Below are 6,230 nucleotides of genomic sequence, written 5' to 3'. Positions count from 1 at the left end.
AAAGAAGATTCTAGTTGTATGTTTATGCATGTAAAGGTATAAAATGTGTGTGAAGCCAACTAGATCCAATGTATGTGTTTTTATATTGTACGTGCATAATAATGACCAAATATGCGAAGGATATGTAAATTTATGTGGAGATGGTGATCTTCGAAGAAGATATCGATCTCCGACGAAGAAGCATCGATTTTTCAGTAGCCAATGTATCCGTGGTGAACTCCGACGATGACGAACTTTTGAGGTTGGGGTGGACGATACAAGAACAACAAAAACAACAACAATGTGTGTCTAGTGAAATCTCACAAGTGGGTCTGAGGAGTGTATAGTGTATTCAGACCGTACCACTACCTCGTGGGAGGTATAGAGGTTATTTTCGAAGGACTCTTGGCTTGAGTACCACAAACCAAAGTAATTATAAACACGGAAAGCAACAGTGAAGAAAACATAGTAAGTAGTAATACGGAAAATGAAACAACAATAAATAGTACAATAACCAAAACACCCGTAAAAAAATAAGATGGTAACAGAAAGCAAGAACAAAGACATTATAAGAATAAAACTAATACTACGTTACTAGTGATGTCCCAAAACAATTGTCAAATGTCAATTAAGTGCCATGAACATTTGCGTTATACTGCAGTATTAAAGACAATTGTGATACTGGCCCATTACAAGGGTAAGGGCCCATGACTTCGCACCGGCCCAGAATTGAAAGACTAAAGTTTCATAAAAATTGAATGGGCTAACCACTTGTTGGACTAACATTCAAATTTTAGCTTTTTAATGCAAAAAGTGAGAATTTTCATAAATAACTATAGTTTAGAGTGTAATTTATAATCTATAATCTATATCCATCTATAATCTATAACATATTAAAAGTGTAGATTTTAAAAAAAGTGATTTAAACTTTTTGTCCTTCATTAAAAGACTCTCTTTTTATCAAAACTGTTTTTTTACTATTTTTTTAATTTATTATTTAATTATTTTTTATTATATTAACTAAACTTTCTAAAATATATGGGACTTGTAAAATATATGTTAGGAGAATTAATTAATATTTTTATTTTCACTAGACTTCCTAAAATATATGGGACTCCTAAAATATATGGTATGAGAATTAATTAATATTTTTCTTTCTACTGTTCAATTAGAAAAATACTCCTAAAATAGGACTCGAAAATACTTCTACAAATATTGAGATATACGTTAAATTAGAGAACAAATCAGTTTGCCTATTGGGAGAATATGATTAATATGCATCTAACTTAATTCGATTGCATGTCTAGATTGGTGGATGCTTTGATTTTCTAACCCTCAACTTCTTCATTGTTTTTGTAAGCATAATGGCTTTGAAGAATTTCTTGTATAAAGGCTAAGTTTAATTGTATTGTTTTGTATCTTTATTATTTTATTATTTTATTTTAATTTACAGATGCTAGATGAATGTGGAGCAGCTTTGAAAAAAAAAAATTTAGGTAAAGATTAGGTTTAGTTGTATTATCATAATATCTCTATTAGTTTGTTATTTTGTGGTAGTTTACAGTTCGTAGATGAATCTCGATCGGCTTTGAGAAATTTTTGTGTGTAAAATTTAAGTTTAATTGTATTGTTTTGATATCACTTTTATCGTATTATTTTGTTGCAGTTTACAGATTATAGATAAATGTTGGTCTGCTTTGAGGAATTTCTTATGTAAAGGTTAGGTTTAGTTGTATTACTTTGATATTTCTATTATCGTATTATTTTGTTATTGTTTACATGTAGTACGTACCTGTCCAAGTTGATTTCATATACATGTATTATCTCTATTATACATGTATTATTTTGTTATTTTGTAGTACTTCGAACGACTTTGAGAAAATTTTTGTGTCTAAAGATTGTAGTATTATTTTGATTACTCTATCATTGTATTGTTTTGTTGCAATTTAGAGATGGTAGATGAATGTCGATCGACTTTTAAGAATATTTTTGGTAAGGATTAGGTTTAATAAATAAATTCTCCATCTTTACCTACTCAAAAGCTATTAAATTTAATTATTATATTCGTCTTTATTATTTACACAAATATCCTAATGTTTGAACGCGCAAGGCGTGTACACCCAATGCAAGTATTTATAAGACGTAGCTACAATCGTTGTATGCAGTTGTATTCAGACTGCGAATATCAATTATATGAGCACATATATTGTATCAACTCCATACGGTATCAGTACGCATATGTATTATGTATTTGTGCTGCCACCGTGCGCATACTTGTGTACAGAAAGAAACATGTAGTACGTGCCTGTCGAAGTTGATTTCATAACATAATTTTGTTGACTCATAGATTGCCCTCGGTCTGAAATGATGGACACCGGCGTCCCATGCAGCTTAACTATTTCCCGAATGAACAACTTATCATAATCCTCTCCTGAGTAGTTACTCCTCATAGGTTCTTTGTGCTCTCCCAACAAGTTCAATACTTATATTTGTTTTTAATAAACAATCAAGCAACAACTATGAATAACACATCTAGTAACAACCTCTTGTCCACATCTTTCTCTATATATATTAGTCATTTATAACGTTGTTTTAATCCCATATATTTTAACGTCTTTGTACTTTAGATAGCTTTTGTCTGAACTTTGCAGGAAGCTTATGCAGAATATTGAAATACATTTTTATTTGTGAACTTAAGAATAGAAGTCGTCAAATTCAGTCCTTTTTTCAATCTTAATCTCACGTTATTTATTTTATGTAACGATTATAAATCTTGTGATTAAAAATCTCAACTTCACAGTTTATCAGATTCAATTTTTATGTAAATAAGATATGGTACATATTTTGTAAAACGTGGTTCCTTGACTAATATTATCAAACAGTTAATATATTTTATATATTAATGTTTTGCAAGCTATAATTAATATCAATCTAGCTTATTGTATCTACTCAAATCATTATTTAGATCCATGCTAACACAAACCATACTCCTCTAGTATTAATTAGAAAAGTGACTACATGTCAATTTTTTCCTAAATTTTGTGGGGATAATCTGAGGTCCTTTGCCTTGATGGCTAGAAAGGAGGTCCCAACCACTAGGCAACAAGGTTTTATACTTTCTCAAATTTATAATAAATGCTTTGTGCTTTAGAGATAAAGACATGTGTTTGGTAAAGATAAAAATACTCACCGTCTCAAATTATCCGTCCCTAATTTTCTAATTTAATTTCTCATTTTAATTATCTTTTTCAATATTTTACCCTTTGCATTAATTACTTTTTCTTCAAATTAAAATATAAACATCATTTAATAAGGGTACTATGGTAAACTAGTCATGTTATTCATTATTTTTCTTAATCAATGTGTCACCTCAATTTGGGATAGAAGGAGTATTTTATAATTTTATATTTGGTCGAGCAAAATATTTTCTCTAGGAAAACACGTTCATTTAAAATGTGAAAAATAATTTTTTTAATGAAAATAAAAAAAAAAATCGTATTCTTTTGAAAAATATTTCAAGTTTATTTTCTCCTATCAACTTATTCAATCTTTACTCCTTGACCATCTCACCAAGTATCCCTAATCGTTTACTGGATTTATATATAAATACTTTTGAAATAATATTTTAATATTTTTTACTGACTTACAAATAATGCTAAAAGAATTCTAAGTAAAAACCAACTAAGAAAACATTTTTCTTTGTATAAAAACACACCAAAGCACACCATTATTCCTATTTGAACAACCAAAGTCATCAATTTGAGAATTTGAAGATTTAAATTAAACACTGTATTAGAGAAATTCTCTTGTTTATCGTTCAATGTAGAGATCAAGCCAAAATTTCGTTGACATTTTGACTTTTCATAGATGGACTAAGGTTTTGTAATATTCATTTAAAGTTTACAAAAACGTGTACAGACCGGTCAAATAGGGAAATTAAATAATTAATTGTCCAGTGGGGAAAACTTTTTTTTTCTTCTTATTTCATTCTTCCTCTTCGTCTCAAATTACCCGTTTCAAATTAAAATAACACATTAATTAAAAAAATAATTAATAACGTGACTAGTTTACTATAGTACCCCTATTAAATAATATTTACATTTTAATTTTAAAAAAAAAATTAACGCAAAGGATAAAACATGAAAAAAATTTTTTTATCTCTTCTTGATTAACGAAAAAAGATAAGTAAAATGAGAAATCAAATTAAAAAATTTAAGGACGAATAATTTGGGATGGAGGAAGTTTGAAGGTAGCGCTCTCTATAAAATTGTTCAATACCTTGGATTCGAAATCAAACACCAAAGGAAACTTGACAATAAGTAATCAATGAGTTCATTATAAAGCTTTTCACAATTTTTCAATTTAAAATAATTGCAAAGACCCCAATTATATGCAAGTAGTCAATCAGTCATATAAGGAAATTAATTACATCATATTTTTTCTTTGCAATTTATGTAGCATTGTTTGAGTTGACACAAAATTTTAAAAAGAAATGAAAACTTTTAAAATTTTGATCTGAATTCTAAAACAAGTTTTAGACATTTGTGTGCTAATAAACCTTTTTAGTAAAAATAAAAAAATAATTGTAAAGTTAAATTTTCTAAATTTTTAAAAAATAACATTTCTTATGAGACGTACTTAAATAAAAGATATGATACATATGCTGAAGAAGAAAAAAAAGCGCGTAATTATGTAAGAAAAATTCTGTATCCAGAATCATATCACGTATTGATTAATTTAACCTCCATATTTCGAATTAATATAATCAATTTTGGAAAATGAATCGAAAGGTAATACAATCAAGGCTGGTGCAATCTACGGGCTAATAATGATTAACTTCTTGAATTTTTTTCCCCTTCTTCTCTTTCCATAATTAATTGGCTGATTTACAAAGCATCATAGGTATGGATCCAAAATTAAGGTATCACAAAAACAAAACACTCCTATTATTTTCTTTATAGTGGAAAATAGGGGAATCTTGAACTAATTAATAAAATTATTATTATGTGATCTAGAGCTCACAGATTCAAGCTTTAGAAACAATCTCGACCTTACTTTCAATTGGTCCAACCTTTTTTCCAATTCTACACATAAATATTTGGCTCAAGTAAAAGTATTATAAAACATTTTGAAGAGAAACAACAAGAGCTAGGAAGCCAAGTCAAAATGCTAAACAAAGCACGATAATGCATTCTAAAAATAAAATAGTCACTATCACAAAACAATATGATAATCAAAATGGTAGAAACAATTAATAGTTATAAAGTTGAAATGACAAGAAACTCCTGAGGGATGCTATGGTTAGCGCCTAGTAGTATAAAAGACTAAGCGTGACACATCACGATTTATTTTGTTGGTTCAGAAAGAATGCTCCCTCCATCTCAATTTATGTAATATTTTTTGAATTTCGAGATTCAAACACTATTTTTTTTTACATTAATTTTTTCACATACCTTTTAAATATCTTGAATAATCAATTATTGTAACTCATAGTACTTTTCACATAATTTTCAAATATATAACTTTTATTTTAAAAAGTATATAAATTTCATGTCAAAATTTACCATTAAAAGTAAATTATTTGACTCTCAAAATTCAATTCGTGACATATAAATTAAGAGATAGAAATAATATTATTTTATTTTAGTAACAACTTAACTTCAAGTATCTTATCTAACTTTTTTAACAAAACAATTTTGTAACTCTATTTTGAATTCTTACTCAGGTCAAACATTTTCACATAATTATTAGTATGTACTTTAAATTTTGCATTTCAAAAATTTCTTTCATTTTCAAGTGTCAATAAATACATATACATAAATTGAGATCGAGAACTAAGGAATCGTTTGATACAACATATTAAAAAGAAATATTTTAAAATAAAATTTAAGATTAATTTTAATTTCAAAAATATTTTATTTTATTGTACTAAAATAATAAAATTACTATCTCATGCATAGATTGGATAAAATAGTCTCATAGATATTATACTCGTTGTTGTTAGTTTTTTTTTTTTTTTTTCATCCAGTATTTGGTACCCACATTAGAGTCTGATTAATTTAAATTTGCATCGAATAGGGCTCTATTTGGAGGCAGCACTTTCTACGAAGAATTTTTTCATATTCAAGATTCAAATTCGAGATTTTAAATTAAGAAAATAATCTGGATAATCCGTAACCATCAAGCGCATCAAGTTTAATGATAGAGTAGAATATTTATATTATAAAAAAAACTTAAATTCTATATATAAT

This window comes from Capsicum annuum, chromosome 1, assembly GCF_002878395.1.
Source record: "Capsicum annuum cultivar UCD-10X-F1 chromosome 1, UCD10Xv1.1, whole genome shotgun sequence".
NCBI classification, from domain to species: domain Eukaryota; kingdom Viridiplantae; phylum Streptophyta; class Magnoliopsida; order Solanales; family Solanaceae; genus Capsicum; species Capsicum annuum.
The sequence above is the reverse complement of the archived record's forward strand: the minus strand, read 5'-3'. Positions refer to the sequence as shown.